Source organism: Callithrix jacchus, chromosome 12 (assembly GCF_049354715.1).
Source record: "Callithrix jacchus isolate 240 chromosome 12, calJac240_pri, whole genome shotgun sequence".
Lineage (NCBI taxonomy): Eukaryota > Metazoa > Chordata > Mammalia > Primates > Cebidae > Callithrix > Callithrix jacchus.
This window is the reverse complement of record NC_133513.1, coordinates 61,289,793-61,312,614: the sequence shown is the minus strand read 5'-3', so window position 1 is coordinate 61,312,614 and position 22,822 is coordinate 61,289,793. Positions and strand designations below refer to the sequence as shown.

The 22,822-nt window shown below is 44.1% G+C and overlaps 2 pseudogenes across 1 annotated transcript in view; both read right to left on the bottom strand.

The window, feature by feature from the left end:
• Positions 1 to 22,822, bottom strand: part of LOC118146319 (serine-rich coiled-coil domain-containing protein 2-like) — a 56,154-nt pseudogene that overhangs the window by 20,845 nt on the left and 12,487 nt on the right. The gene's annotated exons all lie outside the window — the stretch shown is intronic.
• Positions 8,058 to 12,908, bottom strand: LOC144578680 (histone-lysine N-methyltransferase SETD1B pseudogene; annotated as a pseudogene).

The window sequence follows — 22,822 nt, the reverse complement described above, 5'->3', positions numbered from 1 at the left end:
CAAAACCATTCAGAACATAGGCATCAGCAAGGACTTCATAACTAAAACACCAATGGCAACAAAACCAATGGCAACAAAAGCCAAAATGGACAAACAGGATCTAACTAAACTTAAGAGGTTCTGCACAGCAAAAGAAACAATCATCAGAGTGAACTGGCGACCAACAGAAAAAGGAAAAATTTTTGCAATCTACCCATCAGACAAACAGCTAATATCCAGAATCTAAAAAGAACTAAAGCACATTTACAAGAAAACAAAAAAAAAAAAAACCTCATTCAAAAGTGGGCAAAAAATATGAACAGACACTTTTTAAAAGAGGACATTTATGAGGCCAACAAACATGAAAAAATTCTTGTCATCACTGGTTATTGGAGAAATGCAAATCATGCCAGTTACCATAGTGATCATTAAAATATCTGGAGACACCAGATGCTGGAGAGAATGTGGAGAAACAGGAACACTTTTACACTGTTGGTGGGAGTGTAAATTAGTTCAACCATTGTGGAAGACAGTGTGGCAATTCCTCAAGGATCTAGAAATAGAAAATCCATTTGACCCAGCAATCCCATTACTGGGAATATACCCAAAGGATTATAAATCATTCTATGTTAAAGACACATGTACACGTATGTTCACTGCTGCACTGTTTACAATAGCAAAGACCTAGAACCAACCCAAATGCCCATCAATGACAGACTGGACAAAGAAAATGTGGCATATATGTACCATGGAATACTATGCAGCCATAAAAAGGATGAGTTCATGCCCTTTGTAGGGACATGGATGAAGCTGGAAACCATCTTCAGTAAACTGACAAGAACAGAAAACCAAACACCACATGCTCTCACTCATAGGTGGGTGTCGAACAATGAGAACACTTGGTCAGAGGGAGGGGAACATCACACATGGGGTCTGTTAAGGGGTGGGAGGCTAGAAGAGGAACAGTGGGAAATGAGGAGGTTAGGGAGGGATAACATTGGGAGAAATGCCTGATATAGGTGATGGGGGAATGGAGACAGCAAACCACCATGGCATGTGTGAACCTATGCAACAATCCTGCAATATCTGCACAAGTACCCCAGAACTTAAAGTACAATAAATTAAAAAAAAAAAGTAGGCCGGGCGCGGTGGCTCAAGCCTGTAATCCCAGCACTTTGGGAGGCCGAGGCGGGTGGATCACAAGGTCAAGAGATCGAGACCATCCTGGTCAACATGGTGAAACCCCGTCTCTACTAAAAATTACAAAAAATTAGCTGGGCATGGTGGCGCGTGCCTGTAATCCCAGCTACTCAGGAGGCTGAGGCAGGAGAATTGCCTGAACCCAGGGGGCGGAGGTTGCGGTAAGCCGAGATTACGCCATTGCACTCCAGCCTGGGTAACAAGAGCGAAACTCCATCTCAAAAAAAAAAAAAAGTATAGAACCAGCATGACACATTCAGATAATTGTTATTAGCTGAACAATGGTAGTGAACAGGTTTTCAGAAATGCCTATGAAAAAAGAATAGTGGAGACAACACAGCCTACAGAGTGGTTTATGTGCCATACTAAGAAGTTTGGATTTTTACTATGGGCAACTATGAAACTAAAGGGTTTTAAACCATTCAAAAAAAAATCTGACCTGGAGGAGATGGGTTAAGAAATGGGAGATGGGTTTAAGAGGTTAGAACATGAGAAAGAAAACAAACATTATGGCAAAAATGTACAAATATAAACGATATCAGCAATATTAAATATAAAGAATTTTGTCACAATAATGGGCACAAAATGATAGCACAGTATTTAGCAAATAAATGGATGAATAATTGATTAGATGTGAAGATGAGAGGAAAGAGCTCAAAATTCTAGGCTTATCTGCCTGGACATTATCTTTTTCCCCAGACATAATATTTGCCTTTCATTGAGGGCAAGCATTATGTCTGGGGGAAAAGATCATAAACTTAGCACATCAAGCTAAATTTGAGGTGCATAAAGAGAGCATAGGCAAAGATGTTTACTGTTCAAAGGACTATGAATTGCAAGGGCAAAGTGAAAGAGAGATGATGATTTGGGAATTGTCAGTACTGAAATGATGATCAAGTTTTCCACCAAAAACAAGTGAGGTAATCTGGAAAGATGTACAAGGAGAGAAAGGCTAGGGGCACTGTACTGGTATCACCAACACTTAAAAAATGGATGGGAAGAAAAGAGGGGGGTTGATGTAAAGAAAAGTATTTTAAAAGTAATTCAAAAGAAAATTTGAAGATAACAAGCAGTACTGTTAAATTCCACATATGAGTAAACTAAAAACTACAAAGAATAATTGGGCATGGTAGTTTACAAATTTGCCCACCTGCACAGAGCAGTTTTAGGAGACAAGATGAGGTACAGAAACCTGACTACAGCAGGTTCAAGAATAAAGAGATAAACAGGAAACACACTCTGTTCTTTCGAAGACAAAAGAAAGAAAGAAAAAAATGGTAACTTGAGACAACATAGAGGCAATCTTCTTTGTTTTTTTTTGTTTGTTTGTCTGAGATAGGGTCTCCCTCTGTCACCCACCCAGGCAGGAAGTGGAGCAAACACAGCTCACTGCAGCAAACACAACTGACTGCAACCTCGACCTCCTGGGCTCAAGCAACCCTCCTGCCTCAGCCTCTCCAGAGGATGAGATTACAGGTGCTACCACCACACATGGCTAATTTTTGTATTTTGTTTTGTAAAGAAACGGTTTCCGCCATGTTGTTCCAGCTGGTCTTGAATTCCAGAGCTCAAAAAATCCACCTGCCTCAGCCTCCCAAAGGGTTGGGATTACAGTCATGGGCCACCATGACTGGCCTGGGTTTTTTTGTTTTGTTTTCATTTTGTACCCTCTTTTCTGCAGGAAAAGAGCTCAAAAAGAAGGTAAGAAAATAGTGGGGACAATATTTGTAACAAGATCCCACAGTGAGAGAAAGGTGGGCTTCCAGTCCTATTAGGAGACTGAAAATGCTGAATGTGAAAACAAAGCAGAAGTTCTGATTTACAGCTGAGGCCAGAAGAAGGTGGCAGCTTGATGGGAATGCTGAACACTGTGCCTATGGTAGCCATAATGATTGCAGGCCCCACTCACCCACCTAAGTAAGCACTGGCTAAACCTGAAAGGTGTGGCAATTGTACCTGCAGCTGAATGGGGCTGGAGGAAGTAAGGACTAGGTCTTACTAAATGTTATGAGCAAACTCAACCAACAAAAGCATACAGAACTTGAGGAATACAGTAATTTCAAAAACATAAGCATAGTGAAAATATCTATAACATACACTAATTAAAGACTCATTTTTTTTAATATTCAGTATCTAGCACAGAGCCTGGCACATAACAGATGTTAGTACATACAAATGAATAACATCCTGGGGCTAGCTCAGGCTACTATCTCAAGAGACAGGAACACCTGTGGAAGACAGGCTATATACGGTCTCCACAACCAAGGCATAAAATTGTCCTTTCTATGCAACCAGAGGGTGGAAAGGCTTAACTTTCCCTGCTGAGAACAAAAGAGAAGAACATGACTGTAAGGGCCCTTAATGATAACTCATTTTTACCAAGTAGGTTTATGTGTAGCATTGTGTTACTCACTTATAAGAATTATCATATCTTAGGCTGGGTGCAGAGGCTCACACTTGTAATCTGAGCACTTTGGGAGGCCAAGGCAGGTGAATCACTTGAGGTCAGAAGATTGACATCAGCCTAACCAACATGGTAAACCCTGTCTCTACTAAAAATACAAAATTAACCAGATGTGGTGGAGCATGCCTGTAATCCCACCTACTTGGGAGGCTGAGGCACGAAATTCGATTGAATCTGAAAGGTGGAGGTTGCAGCAAGCCAAGATTATATCACTGCGATCCAGCCTGGGTAAGAGAGACTCCGTCTTCAAAAAAAAAAAAAAAAAAAAAGAAATATCAAATTTTAACTTCTTACCTTAACAACTAACAACTACTAGAAAAGTATATTTATTCCCATTTCACAGATGAAGAAATTGCTTTAGAAAAGTTAAGTAATTTGTCCAAGTTCATACAGAGAGTAAGGGATCAGGTTCAGTGGCACTTAATATGGTAGAACTGGTGGCGGCGATAGCATAGCAGAAGAAGCTGACACTTTTATAGCTCTTACTATGTGCTATGCAATAGTCTAAGGAATTCACATATATTAATTCATCTAATCCTCACAAATTAATGAAGTAAACACAATCTTTATTTTACAAATGAAGAAGCTAAACAGGGTCACACAATTAGAAAGTATGGGGCCAGGATTCAAATTTAACCATTAACCTATACAGCTGCTCTTCAACTACTTTTCTTAAGGTAACACTCAATGTATCTGTTTCCCAAACTGCAGATCATGACATCAATTTCTTGGTTTATGACAAGCAGATTTTCTTGGTAAATACAAAGAATAGAATAGAATGAACTATCCCATTCCGTTCCCAGTACCTTCACTAGTGCTGGACAAGATTACTGAGATACTGGAGGTGACAAACTATAGGACAAGCTTAGGTAATGGTTGCATTTAGTTTTGTAATGGGTAGGGGGAAGAATAATCCAATTTAACAGTGTAAAATATTTAAGAATGTATTTATGAGCACAAATCAGAAAACCTATTTCTTCTGTAAGTACAAAAGTTACATAGAACAGAGAAAATATTTAAGAATCACTCAAAGCAACTGCAGACTCAGTTTCAATGAAAAAACCAAAAGAACAATCAATTTTCTTAAGAAATCAATGCTTTAGGAAAGCTTTTAGAAGAATATGAGGAAAAAAGGTGGGGGGAAGGAGAAGCAGAAAGTTAAAGTCAATGCTCAATTTAATTTTAATAAGCCAAAAAAAATTTAGTCACAAAACACAAAAACAAGCATGCAAAAACAGAGGGGGAAAAATGGTGCCACCAGAGCCTCTTGAAGAACTGAAAACAATTATACAAATTGCAATTTTACCAAGAATATCACAGTAAAAAAAAAATATTTTTAACAATGAACTATATATAAGATGGATAGGAACTGTATCTTAAAATAACTTTTTGCACAAACATAGCTAATGCCAAGAAAATGCAGCACTGAATGAAAATCACACAACTACCACAAACAAAGAATTAAAAGACTCTTAAACATTAAGCAAATTCTTCTCACCACCTCAAGATTTTAAAGGTAGCTGAGAAATCTACAGAGAAAAGTGAAAAGCAATGTTCTAAACAAGACAATGATGTAAAACCAATGGAAGTACACCTGGGTGGTGCAGGGAGAAGTTTTGAAAAGCAAGTGGACAAAGAAATTTTAAGTAAAGGGAGAGACAGTGAACTGAAAGCCAGTCAGCTTGATAATTAAAAGGAAGTTAAGAAACAAACAGAAATTCTGTAAACAAGCCAGCCAGTGAAAGATTAGACTATAAAATAGTAAACAGTATTATACTGACTCAGCTTCCTGAAGCCAGCTCTCATAAATGGGATCAGTGCCCTTATAAAAGGCTTATTTTCCCCTTCCACCATGTGACAACACAGCTATTAATATAAGGCACAATGTACAAGGAAGAAGGCCCTCAGCAGACATCAAATCTGCTAATACCCCGGACTTTCCAGCCTCCAGAAATGTGAGCAAAGAATTTCTGTTGTTTGTAAGTTGTCCAATCTAAGCTATTTTGTTAGAGCAGCCCTAATAGACTAAGTACAGTAATATGCATTTATTTTATATACATATTTTTGCTTTAATAAGAATCTCATATTAAAAAAGCCAACATAGAACCTAAGATGGTTGCTTCTGTGGCTTTTTTAACGTTCAGTTGCTTTCTTTAACTTAATTTGGCATATCGTAAAGCAGTCTTTTCCATCTTAATAATGGGTAAGTTATCCTTGCCACAACAATAAAAATACAACAGACAATATCAGAAAACATCATATATAGTGAGACTGTTTTTGACACTCAGTTTCAGTTATATCTCTGGATATATGTGTACCATGTAAAATACATTTCTATCGAGTCACAGTCAAAAAAAGCTTCATGAACACTACACTACACTATGAAACATGGGAGTCCTTCCCACAAGAAGTTAGCAAAGAGTCCCTGAGATTCCAGGTTAGGAACTGGCACTAGAGCACTTCATAAAGCATCAGGCAGCTTTATGACAAGTATGGCAGCTAAAACTTTGTTAAAGTGAACCAGCCCAAGACAGCTCTGCTGCCCTGTTACAGAGACACCACTCTCTATAGAGTCACTTGGTTAACTTCTTTATGGCAAAACAGAAGTAGTTGACAATCGACTATTAGAGACTAATCGCTGTTCCACAAGGTCTTTTTCAAATATGCCTCTTTAAACTCCGTTGAACATTACAAGAGTAAAAACACATATGGGCAAAAATATTTTTATGTAAATGTCTAAGAATTTTTTTCTGTAGAGGCACTCTTTGAAACATATAGACCCTACCAACGAACTTTTACATAGACAGAAACCTTGCACACTAGCTCCTACTCACCAAGAGGACTGCTACCCTCATTATTCCTACTCCCAGAGTGCTTCTCCAATAACTAGCAGGCCTGAGGAGATACTGCCACCTAATGGCAAGTGCAATGAACTATGTCTTGTGGCCCTGTTTCCATACCTCACCTTGGCTCCTCTTACCTTCAACATTAGGCCTAAAAAACATTGGATGCACACAAGGCACCATTTTGCCTATTTTGCTCTCATGAGTGATCCATCCCACACAATCTCTTATTCCAGCACTATCCATAGAACATGGTGCCATAAGAAATGTTCCCTATCTGTCCTTACCCAATACATATATCTGTCCTGTCAATACAGTAGCCACTAGCCAAATGTGGCTATTATTACAATGTGATAAGGTCAAAAAAGCATTTGTAAACTACATTAAAGAAATATAGTCTAGGCCGGGCACGGTGGCTCACGCCTGTAATCCCAGCACTTTGGGAGGCCGAGGCGGGTGGATCATGAGGTCAAAAGATCGAGACCATCCTGGTCAACATGGTGAAACCCCGTCTCTACTAAAAATACAAAAAATTAGCTGGGCATGGTGGCATGTGCCTGTAATCCCAGCTACTCAGGAGGCTGAGGCAGAATTGCCTGAACCCAGGAGTCGGAGGTTCCGGTGAGCCGAGATTGCGCCATTGCACTCCAGCCTGGGTAACAAGAGCGAAATTCCATCTCAAAAAAAAAAAAATATATATATATATATAGTCTTTTTTTTGTAGAGATGGGGTTTTGCTACATTTCCCAGGCTGGCCTTGAATCCAGAGCTCAAGTGATCCATCCACCTCGACCTCCCAAAGTGCTTGGGTGTGTTAACCACTTTCTGCTCAGTATCCCATCTGTAAATTGGGATGACAGTGATGCCTCTGCAAGTGATGAAATATGCTTATGTTCCTTAGCAGAGGTTTTTTTTTTTTGAGATGGAGTCTTGCTTCATCGCCCAGGCTGGAATGCAGTGGCGCAATCCTGGCTCAGTGCACCTCCCAGGCTCAAGTGATTCTAGTGCCTCAGCCTCCAGAGTAGCTGGAACTGTAGGCACACACCACCACACCCGGCTGATTTTTGTATTTTCAGTAGTGATGGGGTTTCATCATGCTGGCCAGGCTGGTCTTAGACTCCTGGCCTCAAGTGATCCGCCTGCCTCGACTTCCCATAGTGCTGGGATTACAGACTTGAGCCACCGAGCCACCGTGCCCAGCACTAAGCAGAGCTCTTGACACAGACTGAGTGCTCACAAATCAGTCTGATACAACAGGGATAATGACAGCTCCAGCCTTGCGGGCCTACGGGAACAGCCAAGCTTCATGAAAGCCTCATAGTGAAGAGCCCAGACTCTAGGTTTGTTTGGGTTCAAATCTCAACTCTGCCACTTGCAGCTGTGTGACTTTGGACAGGTTACTGAGACTCTCTGAACCTTAGGTTCTTCAAATGTAAAATGGGAATCATAGCCCCTATCTCACCAGGCTACTGAGAAGATGCCTGAGGATATGAAGGGGACAGGACACAGAAGGCCTCAGGCCTTGTCTGCTCTTAAGCTGTATAGCACTGCTGTTACATGTGGCCCTGAGGCCTGCTAACTCTGGGAGTGAGATGGGCCTGGCAGAGGGAGTCCTTAAAACGTGCCAGTGATGATTCACTTGGGAGACTGGCAGGGTGCCAGCACACAAACACCGATTGGGAAATGATGGTGATGCGTGATGCCACCTTCATGGGCACCATGGGCTGCTCCAGACTGGGAAGTGGGCCCAGAGAGGTGAGTGGGGACTTCCTGCACCCCAGAAGGGGCTGAGCCCCCACACCAGCAGGACATAGGGGTGGTAGACCCAGAGCGTGTCGTTAAGCCAGTCCATGCCATTGTCCTGCTGCAGCAGTTGCTCGTAGGTGACAAACAGGAAGTGGATATCCTCCTCATCGATGCCACCATTCCAGATGTCATACAGGATGGTCATCTCCTCAAACTCCGAGTGGGGCCAGAAGAGGAGCTGAGGTGGCAAGAGCTCGGGCGAGCCCACAGGTGGCACCAGGTCTTCATGGTGCTTCTTAGGCGGCCGGCACCATGGCCCCTGACTCTTGGCCAACTCCATGTACTCCTTAGTGACCATGTCATGCCCACAGGAGCCTGGAGGGATGGCCTCAGAGGGCCACTGGTTGTCTAGTGCCCTTGAAGGGCAGCTTGGTGGGCTCTACAGGTAGGGGACATCGGGGGGCTGGGGAGGAAGGGGTGGTGGAGGGGCTGGGATCCCTGCATTCCGGAAGTCCAGGGTCACCATCCGGGGGTCATGGGTGCTGGGGAAGACAGAAGTCTGTGGCTGGCCCGGCGGAAGCAGGAGGTCCCTTCCAAAGGCGGCCCCCACTGGCGGCTGGACCAAGGGCCCATCCAAGGAGAGGACAGAGGGTGGGGATTGCCAGGGCTAGCTCAGCTTCCTCTTGATGGGGGTTGGGCAAGGGGCCAGAGGGGCAGGCAGCAGGGCCTGGAGCGCTCATCACATCAGCCAGCAAGGAGCAGGCAGATGGACAGGAGCAGGGGCCTGCTGGGCTCGGGGAAGGTGGGTGTGAAGCTGAAGTCCCAGCCAGCTGTCCGAGGGAGGCCCCCACTGCTGAAGCCAGGGGATGGGGCTGGGAAGGAGAAAGGGCTGCCGGGCACTTGAGGAGAGCTCACGGACAGGCCACTGCCACCTGCTGATACCGGGGGCTTCCCGCCTGGTATGGCTGGCACTGTCTCTGTGCTCTGTGACTTGGCCAGGCTGCCAGAGGCCTGGAGTATGTGGGGGCTGGTCCTCAGTAGGGAGTTCCGGAGGGACAGATGGGTGTGAGGCATCTGTGGTCTCGGGCTCTAGCAGTGAGCTGGGTGGCTGGGGCGGTCATGGGGGCCGCAATGGTGGCTGCAGGGGCAAGGGGAGCATCGTAGGGGGCTCCGGCTCTACTTCCAGGTCATGCTCTGGCCCCTTCCTGGCTCACACCTGGCTCCTCAGGGGGCTCCCTGGAGTTCGCTGGCTCTTCAACACCCACAAGCAAGGGGGGCTCATCCAGCATGGGGGGCCACTCCTCAGGGGCCACAGCCTTAGCCTCGATGTTCTCCTCTTCCATGCCCAACGAGTCCATCGCCAGTGCCCCTGGGGCCACAGTCACCTCCTCCCTATCCTGCTCAAAGTCCTCGGGGCCTGCAGAAGCCATGCTCTAATCTGCCATCATCGCCTCCTCCTCCTCTTCCTCTTCTTCCCCTTCCCTGGCCACTATCTCCTCTTCTCTGAGGATGAGGGCGAGGACTCAGAGCTTGACTCAAATTCGGAAGACTCAGAACTCTCACTGGACGATGTGGCTTCAGCCTTGGAGATTGTGATGCTCACCATCTCCTCTCCATCCGAGTCCCCTTCGTCATTCTCAGTTGCCTCTGACAGGGCTGTCTTCGTCATCGTTCTCACATTCATCCTGGTCATCATTGTCATCGTCATCCTTATCTAATGTGGATGAGGTCAAGCAGGGGGACAGCTGGCTCCTGGGGCCTTCCTCCTCCTCCTCTTCCTCCTCGGTGCTCTCGTGTTCCTCCAGCTTGTCAGAGGCCGAGGACAAGAGTGAGGTGGTTGAGGAGCCTGAGGATGAGGATGCCGATGAGGATGAGGACACCGACAAGGATTCCTTCTTATCCTCCTCCCCACCGCTGTCCAGCTCCAGAGGTTGTGCTGGCCACCGCCACAAACCCACACTCTAGGGGTCCTGCTTGGCAAGCTCACAGCGGGTGTCCGCCATGTCCCGGTCCTGCTCCCGCTTGGACTCTTCAACTTCCTCATCCACAGAGATTAAGGGCTGTGGCCGCTTCAGGTCGCCAGACAAGGTGGTATCTGGTGGTTCCTTCCTCTTGACCTTGAAGGAAAGCAGGTGAATGGCCCCATGCAACCTGATGCCTAGGCCCAGGCCCTCGTAGCCCTGGCCCTCGCCCTTGTCCCATGACTCCTGCAGGCACGAGGTGATGCAGTCCTTGGGCTCTGGCCTGTCCTCGTCCTTGTGCTAACCTGACTTCACGGGGGTCAACGAGGCCTTGGCCATCCACTCCTTCTTGTCCCGCCACTCACTGAAGGCCCAGAAAGCCACCACTTCCACCATCTTGCGGTTCAGGTCCTGCTTCATGATGGCCTCAAGCTCCTTTAGGACCACAAGCAGGATGCCATCCACTGTGGCCTTATACGGGTACTCCTGGCAGGGCACATAGCCTGGCGGAGGCACTGATGGGTCAAACTTGGGCAGTGGTAACCAGTGCTGCCCGCAGCCTGGGCCAGAGTTGCTCAGGGAGAAGAGGCCCCGGTAGGGTGGCAGGTTGACAAACTGGAGCCCGGCTGAGGCAGCAGCAGCTGAGGTAGCCATGAAGGGCGGGTAGGGGCAGGCCCTCAGCTGTCATCAGCCGGCTGAGCACCTGCATTTGCATCTGGAAGGACATGGGCATGCCGCCCCACTGGCCACCCAGCAAGGGGCTCATGTCCACCTGCATCACAGGGAACAGGCCCAGCAGAAAGGGGGCAGTGGCAGCAGGATGGGTGGGGGTGGGACTCCAGGTGGTGCTGGAAGGGGTGGTGGGGGCACTGTCACAGCAGGGTGGGCTGGAGACAGAGGTGGGGGCATGGGAAAGCCAAGCTGCAGTGGGGGCAGCAGGGGGAAGCCAGGTGGTGGGGGCAGTGGCAGGGTTACAGCCAGCATGGAAAGGGCTGCCATGGCCCCCCCTCCTGGGGTCACCACCATATGCTTGGGGCAGTCGGCACTGCTGATGGGGGCCGAGGGCATCTCATCATCCGAGATCTCCATGTCCTCACCTGAGGACTGTTGGCCCTCATCCATCTTTGAGGCCAGGGTTCTGTCGCCAACCAGGTCCAAGGCTACCTCGGCTCTCTGGCCCAGAAGCCCAGCAGGGTCCGGGGGGCCGGGCTCAGGTGGAGGCCAAGGCCCAAGGCTCAGGTTGAGCTCCTCATCCTCATCAGTCTGGCAGAGGCATTGGGCTGATGTCTTCCAGGCCGGTGCTGGAGGGGCACGAGGAGGAGGGCGTGGGGCCTCAGAAGCCAGGCTGGGAGTTGGCGCCAAAGGTGGCCAGCAGAAAGAGCTGGGAGGAGGAGGAGGAGATGGGGCTGCCCTCCGTCTGCAGCTCAGTGTCCGAGTTGGGCACCGGCAGGAAGAGCAGCTTGGTGCGCTGCTCCTTCAGCAGTATCTCGATGCTCGAGTCCAGGCTGTCGTGGGGCTTCTCTGGCCCCACAGGGGACGACTCCAGCGTGGGCATGCTGGGGCTGTCGCAGGGCTCGGGACTCCAACCAAAGGGGGGTCAGCTGCCTAGCTCCATGCTGTTGGTGTCGGGAGGTGGTGGGCCGAGAGGCTCAGCTGGTGGCAGGGGTCGGGGTGCTGGTGCCCTCCAGAACTCCCCGCCATCACAAGCCCCCGAAGGCTGTGATGGTGGTCGTCAGCTCTTCTGGGGGTGGAGGGAAGTGGGCCACTGGGGTCTGATACGGAGAGAAAGCAGACTTGAATCCAGGAGCTGGGGTTGCTTGGGCGGAGTGTGGGCAAATGTGGCTGAATCCTGTGACTGGGCCTTGAAGGGGAGGCTGCTACTGCCCCCAGTGCTGCTGACTGCTCCAAATGAAAGGTCTGAGGAACCCCGGAAGGCAGCTGTGGCCCCGGCCACTGCAGTGACCGCAGGAGAGGTGTGGACATAATGATGTTCGTGGCAGTGGGTGTAGGCATCTGTGAACTTGCTCTCGTGGTGCCAGGCCTTGAAGGTCACTGTAGGGCCCTGGCTGAAGAGGTATAAGGGTGTGGCCTGGTGGCTGGAGTAGCTGGAGTCCTGTGAGAAGGGGGTGCCCAGGGGTGGCGTCAGCGGGGTGCCCTGTCCGTAGGAGTTGGGTGTGTCCAGGCAGTAGCTGGAGTAAGCCGTGTCCTGGGAAAAGGGTGTCCCATGGTTATTGGGAGTGACAGAGGAGGAGCCGGAGCCACAGCCTGCAGACAGGCCTCCATCCTTGAGGTGCTTCAAGGCATCTGACAGCTGCAGGATCTCATTCACGATTGGAGAGACAGCATCTAGCTCGCCCACTGGAAGGGTCTGCGGGGTGTAACGGCCAGTGACCCACGGTTCATAGAACTGCATTCGGGTTTCCCCTTTGGTGTCCAGCTCCACGTGGATAATGTTGCCCATGACAGAAATGCTGTGCAAATGTGGAACGGCCTCCTTGGCAATGCCAAGGTGCTTCTTGGTCTTGGGGTTGTACAAAATCTTCACCTCCTCCATACTCCTCCTCCTATGAGGAGGAGTATGCCTCCCCATACTTCTTGCACATATCCCTTAGGAAGTTTTCTCGGATGTTATCATTCAGCTTGGCAAATGTCACCTGCTTCGGAGGCACTGGGCCCACGTAGAACTCATGGATTTTGAATTTGGGCACCAACAGCTCCAGCTCCTTGTTTTTGGTCCAGATCCTGACAACTCAGGGATCTTCGACAATTTCCACGGGGTGGTTGCTGGACATCGCCAGGCTGAAATGCTGCCCATCGTAGCAGTAGTTTATGATGCCCCCTTTTCAGAGCCACATCAATCATCAACTTGTAACTTCTCCAATGGTGGTTTCTCCTCTTACCTGAAGGGCCGGGCTGCGGCGGGGGCTGCTGGTGGTGGTGGTGGGGTGGCTGTTCTCCATGCTGTTAACCCAACATCCCCACCGGGCACTGGCCTCCCTGCACCACCAGCCAGTACATGGTGTCCCCCGTGAGAGCCAAGGCTGGGGCGGCCGGACCGGGGACTGGGAAGGGGGGCGCTGACACCCCCTCGGCTGCTGGGCCCGGAGCTGCTGCCACTGCCATGGCCTCTGCTGCTGCTGCCCGGGAGGCGGCTGGCGGCAGAGGCCAAAATATAGTCTTAATGCAGACCAGTGAACTCTCACTTAATTCTAGTTGCAATGACATTTCCAAGCATTAGAGTTTCTCCTTTCTTATTAAACCAATTATAAAATGCTCTATATTTTTACATTTCTGGGCCAAGCATGGTGGCTCATGCCTATAGTTCAAGCTACTTGGGAGGCTACAGTAGGGGGATCACTTAAGCCCAGGAGTTTGAGTCTAGCCTGGGTAACATACTGAGACCCAGGGTCAAAAAAAAAAAAAAAAAAAAGCCAGGCACAGTGGTTCACACCTGTAATCCCAGCACTTTGGGACTTTGGGAGGCCCAGGCGGGTGGTTCACTTGAGGCCAGGAGTTCGAGAACAACCTGGCCAATAGGATGAAACCCCATCTCTACTAAAAATACAAAAATTAGCCAGGCATGGTTGCAGATGCCTGTAATCCCAGCTACTCAGGACACTGAGGCACAAGATTTGCTTGAACCTGGGAAGCAGTGATCTGAGATCACACTACTGTACTCCAGCCAGGGACACAGAGTAAGACTCTGTCTCAAAGAAAAAAAAAATCTCCCTGTAATTCTACCACCCTAACAAAACTATACAACTATTCTCTCACATATCCTTACACATTTGACTACTGGCTACTGTACTGACAGATACATGTATTGGGTATGTACCTTTAGAAGGTACTTATGTACCCTTCTAAATTTCATCTACACACACAGAGTCAGCTATATTAACTCTCTAGATACAATTTAATGTTCTACTTTTAAAATATCACTGTTTTATAAATATATCCCACAGTTCTACAGTTATATTTCTTATTTTAAGGGCTACAGTATATTATATTGAATTAATGTGCTATAAATCATTTAACCACAGATGACTGGACCAAAGATTATAACTATCTTTATCCTTCAATGTACCACTTTTAAAGCTACCCTGGCAAAATGAATACAGAGGAGGTAAGAGTAAACAAACATGTCGGCCGGGCGCGGTGGCTCAAGCCTGTAATCCCAGAACTTTGGGAGGCCGAGGTGGGTGGATCACGAGGTCAAGAGATCGAGACCATCCTGGTCAACATGGTGAAACCCCATCTCTACTAAAGATATAAAAAATTAGCTGGGCATGGTGGCACGTGCCTGTAATCCCAGCTACTCAGGAGGCTGAGGCAGGAGAATTGCCTGAACCCAGGAGGCGGAGGTTGTGGTGAGCCGAGATCGTGCCATTGCACTCCAGCCTGGGTAACAAGAGCGAAACTCCGTCTCAAAATAAAAAAAAAAGAAAGAAACATGTCACATGATGAAAACCTGAAGCACTTATAAATGGTTTAGCCTAACAAAGCCAAGTGCATACATAACTGCTGCTGTCAAATAGTTTAAGATACTATATAGTGAGTCAAAATAGTTTAAGTTGTGACAAATGGGCAGAACTAGATCAATGAACAGAATTAAGAAAAGGGCAGTTTTTCAGCCCAAAATAAGGAAAACTTTTCAAACTGTCAAAATTATTCAACAAAGTAAACTACATAAAAAACACTAAGCTGTCCATCTATGAAAGCATTAAAAAAATAAGCTAGATAAGCACTTGCCAGAGATAGTGCAGACTCTTACAACAGGTGGGAGGCAGTACTAGATAACCTCTCAGGTCTCCTTTCACTCAAATATTCAAATATTTATTAATCACCTGCTATAATCCTAGCGATGTGCTAGGTATACAAAAGTGCACAAAACAGACAGGTTCTCTATGCTTTTTCCACTTACAGCCTAGTGTAGGAAATAGAGGAAAAGAAAAAATAATAATTACAAATCACAAGTGCTACAAAGGAAAATGATGAAATGCTATAGTAAAAATAACAAACTGAGAATCAAGGAAGGCCTCTCAGAGGGAGAATATTTAAAGTTGTGGACTAAAGAAGAGTTAAGCTATGCAGAGAGTGCTCTGGAGATGTGGAAAGCCACTTAATATATAAGCTGGGGAGTGACACAATCTGATTTACATTTCTAAAAGATCATTCTGGCTGTTATATGGGGAATGAATAGGATAGAAGAAAATGTAGAAGCAGGAAAATCAGGTAGAAAACTAGGCAGGAGTCCAGATGAGAAATCATGATAGACTAGGCTGGTTGAAGTTGATGTATAAAAAGGTCTATCAAGTTTCTTTTTTGTTGAAACAAGGTCTTTCTCTATCATCCAGACTGGAGTACAGTGGGGTGATCACAGCTCACTGCAGCCTCAACCTCCTGGGCTCAAACAATCCTCTCATCTCAGTCTCCCTAGGAGCTAGGACCACAGGTACATACCACCACACCTAGCTAACTTCTTAATTTTTGAAGACAGTGGGTCTCACTGTGTTTCCCAACCTGGTCTTGAACTCCTGAGTTCAAGGGATCCTCCTGACTTGAACCACTTCAACCCAGCCAACAGAAAGGTTTCAAGATACATAAGGGAGAGAGACACTACAGGACTCAGTGATTGGTTAAACACAAAGGATAAAGTTAAAAGAGAACCCAAATAAGCTTCAGATTTCTGGCTTGAACAACTAATGGGATTGTGATTTTCTGAGATAAGAAAGTTTAGTGGAGGCATAGATGTGAATCAAAACAGGAATCCAACTTTAAGTCTCCATGATTGTCTTTCTACCCTTAAGAGAAAGTTTCTACTAAAAATTGCTCATGATTCATTCTTTGCTCTTTAAAAAACAGTCTGTGGAAGGGGAAATACTATAAAGGTGACTGGGCCAATTGCAAAAAAAATTGGAATACAAATGGTAGATTAAACTATTGCGTTAATGTTAAATTTAGTGAGGTTCATACTGTACAATTTTTTTTTAAATCCCTATGCTTGGGAAATATATGTTGAAGTAGTTAGGAAGTAAGGCGCCATGATATGCATGTAAACATATATATACACACACACATACACACATTCATATATACATATATATGAAAGAGAGCAAATAAGAAAATGGCACAAAATACTAACAACAAGTAAATCTAAATAAAGAGTATTTAGATATTCTTTGTACTATTCTTGGTCTTGCAACATTTCTCTGAGTATAAATTGACAAAACAAAAAAATACAAAAAATGTTTTTTAAGACAGTCCCAGATTTATCTTATTCACACCAAATAATTCAAATTCCTTTAAACTCATATGTATTTCCCTCCTCAAACCACTCCATCATGTCTTATTCATTACCCAGAGTAGTGTCCCCATCAAGGAGACAAGGAACACACACAACATACTCTATAAAGAAATGGCATAAGAATTGAGGACTGCAAGAGGTTTCTTGCAATCTGCCATTTCCCGTGAAGCAGCATGTCCTTAACTGTGCTCTCTGAAACGCACTATGTCCTTACCTGGAACAGATGGCTGGATGATAGACTCCTTTCAGCTCCAGATCTACTCTTCTCATGTAATATACAGCAATAAATCTATCAAATTAGCATAATCATGTGATATCTGCAGATTATATGTTCCTCCTACAAATGCCCATGGTTTAGCTGGGCATCCTGGGTACAGCAATTATTACACTTTTATTTTTAAAATCTTGTTTTCCTGTGTTCTACTTTCTCCAGTAGACTGAGAGCTCCCTGAAGACAAGCAGCATAAAATATTTAGTTTTTCTTTTTAATTCCTAAAGACTATTCTAATACATAAAAAAACACTAATAAAAGCTACTGAGTGAAGAAATAAAGATCACACTAAAAAATCTTTCTTATGATTGCAGCTCTACTAAATGTTACTTTTTTTGCCTTTGGATATAGCAGTATGTAGAAAGAGTCGTATTCTAATTCAGTAGTGAAGGAGACCTAACTTCTAGGATTGCTGATAAATAAATGAAATTGGCTATAACCTGATACACAATCCCATAATCTTGTTTACTTCAATAATTATCATTCTAATTTTATAAAATATGATTAATAAAAAGTAAAATATCTTAGGCCTGAGTCTCAACCACACCTTAAAATTAAAGTACATTATATTTAACCCACAGTACAATTAGTCAATACAAGGAATACTTCAGTGACAAGAAAACACATCATAGTCTAGACAGAACTTTGTTCTGTATTATCAAAGAATCCAAGTAAAACTATGAAAGGTAAGAACGTTCAACTGAGTAAGCAAATTAAAGTCTAATCATTTTACTGTGAAAGGTCAGTTTTTCAATGCTACAACGGAACTTGCCAAAGAGAATACCACTCAATGAGAATGTAAAGTACTCCAAAAACAAAACTGTGTAAGTAGATATGTATCTTTATCCCAAATGATTGTATAGTAACACTTCAAAATGTCCCAATACCAAATGTGAAAATGCCAAATGCTTTTAAAGTATGTTTATGAGCTGTATTAAGAGGAGGAAAACAGTGTTTCTTACTCAGCTAGGTATTCTGTCCATATTCTTGCTGTCCTATTCTCCTATTTCCCTTTAGATCTCCCCAACCCATGAAATACAATGCATGTGACAATCTGCAATAGTTCTCAAACCCATCCTGTTCTCTCCTCTCCTCATTTCTTAATCTAGAATCATACTAGCCAGTATGCTAGCACTCAGGCCTACTTAATTTTCTGCCTTCCATTTCTTCCCTTTCAATTTTTCACAATTTTCCTGAGGTTAATATTTAAAATTCTGAGTCTGATCATGTCACTCTTTAATTTAAAATCCTTCAGTAATTTTCTAAAGTACAAATACCTAAACACAGCAGCTATTTATTAGGTACTTGTGTGCCAGGTACCAGTGTTACCTAATTAAAATCTTACAATAATCCCACAGTATATTTTTATTATTCTCACTTTGCACATTAAGAAAATTGAAACTTAGGGAAATCACATATAGACACACAGCTAGTGAGTGAGTGCAGCTAAAATTACCCAAGCCTTCAAATTGTGTCTATGGCATTCCTTAACAGCTGCTCCCTCTCACCACTAACCAACAAACCCTGCCTTCCAACCACACCAAACCACCTAAGGATCTGTAACCATAAGATGCTCTTTCAGGAGTCCTTATCGAAGTGCACCCTACTCCCTTGACTCAAAATGCTACTTGTTCACCATGGGAATTCTCTCCAAAGAATTTATCCCTTCTTTCCCACCTTCCCTAGGGAAATTGCCCTGGGCAGAATAACATAAACCAAAATGATATACTAATCCGACTATCAACTTCAAAATGCTACAATACAAAGTACTCAAATAGATTTTCCAAAGTAATGTCCAGGTGACAATCTAGTGCCAGCCTCATAAACCCCTAAATTCATCAGAAAGTAAATAAAGATCAACAATAAAGCAACATGTATTCAAAAGATAACATTAAAAAAGAAAAAAAATAAACAGCAAAATTTTAAAAAACGCTAATACTTTTGTAAAATATTCACAAAATATAAATTCAGTTATTTTGAAATATGTGCAAAATCATTTAGTATAAGGGAATCTTAAGGTTTAAAGTAGAAAATTACTGCAAATTTGGACCTTTCTATGATGGCACAAATAAGACAAATCCTATCTAAGATCTACTATTAGCAAACCAAAAAAAAATTTCAAGAGACTAAAGAGCTCTTCTGCAAGTATGCCTGGGTTCAGAAAATAATTCTTCAACACCAAACAGCATGTGCTTGTAAACATATTAAATGACACAGAGCTATAGTGATTATATTGCCACAACTCAAGCATCAGCACATTATGCCAGTATCTTCCAGGAACATGAAACAGTAATATCAGGAGTTTCTCCTGGGTATTAACTGACAGTTAAACAGCATCTCTTCACATACTACTCAAATACATTAGGTAACAATGTCACACACTAATACTCAAATTTTGTCTATTTCAGTCTCAAGATCTTCCTGTAGTTGATTGCTGCTCTTACATGGTCATGTAGATAAATAAGGACCTAACATTATATGTGCAAACTTTTAATCTTTTCTTGCCCTTTCCCTGTAATACTAACATATCATCTATTTAAGCTTTCAGTAAATTTTTTGTAAAAAGTAAAAATTACTTCATAACAATGTCATCTAATTGAGATATTCAGGAAATTGCCCTTTAATGGATACAGAATAATTAGTCCATGGATTAAGCCCTATTCTAGGGTGGTCAACTCAAAACTATATTTTGTGTTTGGCATTCCTCCTGGCTATAACCAAAATGCATTTCCTGAATACGTGTTACATATAATGCCCAGGACCAGGTGAGGACTTAACACTAAACCGGCTTTTCATAGTTGTGTACTCTAGATGTTAGATCTAGCCCAAGGAAACAGTAAAGAGAATGAAGAGAGAAGAGATACCTCACTGAGACTTGACAACAAATGGAAAATGAAAGATAAGTCTGGATTACTCCCAGCTTTATAATTTGGGCAAGTGAATGACTGGCAGTATCATTAAGTAAAATAGGAAAATGAGCTGAATAAATGAACAAGAGACAATAAAGACAGCTGGAAAATAAGAGGTATAAAAGAGAAACAGGGCCAGGCATGGTGGCTTACAGCCATAATCCCACCATTTTGGGAGGCCAAAGTGGGTGGGTCACTTGAGGTCAGGGAGACCAGCCTGGCCAACATGGTGAAACCCTGACTCTACTAAAAATACAGAAATGAGCTGAGTGTAGTGGCAGGTGCCTGTAATCCCAGCTACTTGGGAGGCTGAGGCAAGAGAATCGCTTGAGCCCAGGAGGCAGAGTTTGCAGTGAGTGGAGATTGCACCACTGTACTCGGCAACAGAGTGAGACTCCATAACAAAAAACGGAGGAAGGGAAAGAAAGGGAAGAGAGAGAGAGAGAGAGAGAGGGAGAGAGGGAGAGGGGGGGGAGGGGGAGAGGGGGAGAGAGAGAGAGAGAGAGAGAGAGAGACAGAGCGCGAGCGCGAGAGAGAGAAAGGAAGGGAGAAAGGGAGGGAAGGAGAGAGGAACAGGAGAGTGATGCTTTGGAAGACAAGAAAGTGTCAAGAACATGGGCATGATGGTCTAAGGTTTACAGTGGGTTTAAATTAGGAACTATGTCAACAGATACAGTTTCAGTAAATAGAGGAAGCAAAAGTAAAATGTTGGGGGAGAATTAGTATAAAATCAAGGCAAATAAAGAATGTGTGAAGTGTGTTTGGAATGGAATACAGAAGAGTTTTGCTGGATGAAAGATTCATGCAGCAGAAGATAAGAAAAGTCTGAGTCAAGGGCTTTGAATTCTAGATTTTATTTATGGAGTTCATTCTGTGAACAGGAGAAGGAAAGGCATGTAACTTTTTCCTTTTTAAGACAATTTTCTGATGACAGGGTGCATGAGGAACTGGAATGACAAGAGTTAACGCAAGACTAGCTACTAAAAGTTCTTACAATTACCTAGACATAGTAATAAAGACCTGAAAGAGATTGGTAGTAGCCAAAGTAAAAAATAAGGAATATTTGAAAGAGATATTCTTTGTTCATAGGCTGCCTTTGACACTGTGATATGATAATGTATTACATATGTATTTGGTCCCTGCCCTGGTTCAGGACACACAGCTCCTAAAACCTGTGGAATCTCCAAAGTGATGAGTGTCTTTTGTATGCTAATGAGGACTGACCACAGGATGGAAGCCGGTCACCAGGAAGACCAGTTCATGAGTACAGGGTTGGAACTTTTCAGCCCCATTCCCCAACCTCCAGGGAGGGGAAGGGGACTGAAGGTTGAGTTCATCACCAATGGCCAGTTATGTAATCAATCATACCTATGTAATAAAAGCCTCCATAAAAGGCCAAAAGGACAGGGTTCAGAAAGCATATGGATTGCTGAATACGTGGAGATACCTGGAGAGTGGTACACCCAGAGAAGGCAGAGAATCTCCACGTCCCTTTTCATGCCCTACCCTATTCATCTCTTCTATCTGGCTGTTCATCTATATTTTTTGGAATATGCTGTTTAATAAATAGGCAAACATAAGTCAAGTGTTTTCCTAAGTTATATGAGCTGCTCTAGCAAATTAATTGAACCCAAGAAGGGGGTCATGGGAACCCCAATTTATGGCCAGTCAGGCACAGGTCATAATCTGGAGCATGCATCTGAAGCAGGTGGGGGCAGTCTTGTGGGACTAAGCCCTTATCCTACAGAATTTAACACTATCTACAGGAAGACAGTGTCAGATTTGGCTTAAATTATAGGACATCCAATTGATCTTTACTGGAGACTCTGGTGTCAGAACTGCTTAGTGTGTGGCAAAACAATCTCCAAACATTTAGTGTAAGTGGTGCTCTGTGACCAGGTGCTGTGGCTCACTCTTGTAATCCCAGCATTTTCGGAGGTGGAAGTAGGAGGATCACTTAAGGCTAGGTGTTTGAGACCAGCCTATGCAAGATAGCAAAACTCTGCCTCTTAAAAAAAAAAAAAAGTTACAAAGGCCAGGTGTGGTGGCTTATTCCTGTAATTCTAACACTTTGGGAGGCCAAGGTGGGAGGATGTTAGAGGCCAGGAGTTTGAGACAAGCCTGGACAACATGGACCTCATCTCTACATAAAATGTTTTACAAAAAAATTAGCTGGGCATGGTGGCACACACTTGTGGACCCACCTACTTGAAAGGGCACATCAATTAAGTCCAGGAGGTCGAGGCTGTGGTGACCCATAATCAAACCACTGCACTCCAGCCCGGGTGACAGAATAAGACATTGTCTCAAAAAAAAAAAAAAAAAAAAAAGTGTTGTACTGAGTGGTATGAGAGAGTAGAAAAAACACTGGATTTTTTATTTCCCATCTTTTTAAAAATTTATTTATTTACTTTAGGTGCATACTATATCTGGCATTTCTCCCCATGTTGTCCCTCCCAAGCCCCCACTGTCTCTCCCTTATCTCCCTCAACTGCCCTCAGTGTGTGATGCTCCTCTCTGAGTCCACATGTTTTCATTGTTCGACACCCACCTATGACTGAGAACATACAGTGTTTGGCTTTCTTTTCTTGTGTCAGTTTGCTGAGAATGATGGTTTCTGGATTCATCCAAGTCCCTACAAAGGACACGAACTCATCATTTTTTATGGATGTGTAGTATTCCATGGTGTATATGTACTGCATTTTCTCTATCCAGTCTATCATTGATGGACATTTGAGTTGGTTCCAGGTCTTTGCTATTGTACATAGGGCTGCAATGAACATACGTGTGCATGTGTATTTATAGTAGAATGAATTGTAGTTCTTTGGGTGTATGTCAAAGATGAAAAAAATAAAAACAGAGGAGAAAAAAAATTCAGACAAAAATAGAGATTTGGGTTAGAAAATAAATAATCAACAAGTCTTATTATTTGCTAATGAAAAAAATATTTAATAAGTATAAATTTCCTAAGACACTTTAGGATATGACTGTCTTTAAGAACACTTTTTAAATTGCTCATTTGTATATTCTGTACAAACTGAATGATGTAAATTCCCAATCAAATGGGTCAAACAAAACTGGATCAACACTGAATAATTATTTGCTTTCCTCATTCATTCAACAAAAAATTTACTGAGTGTCTATA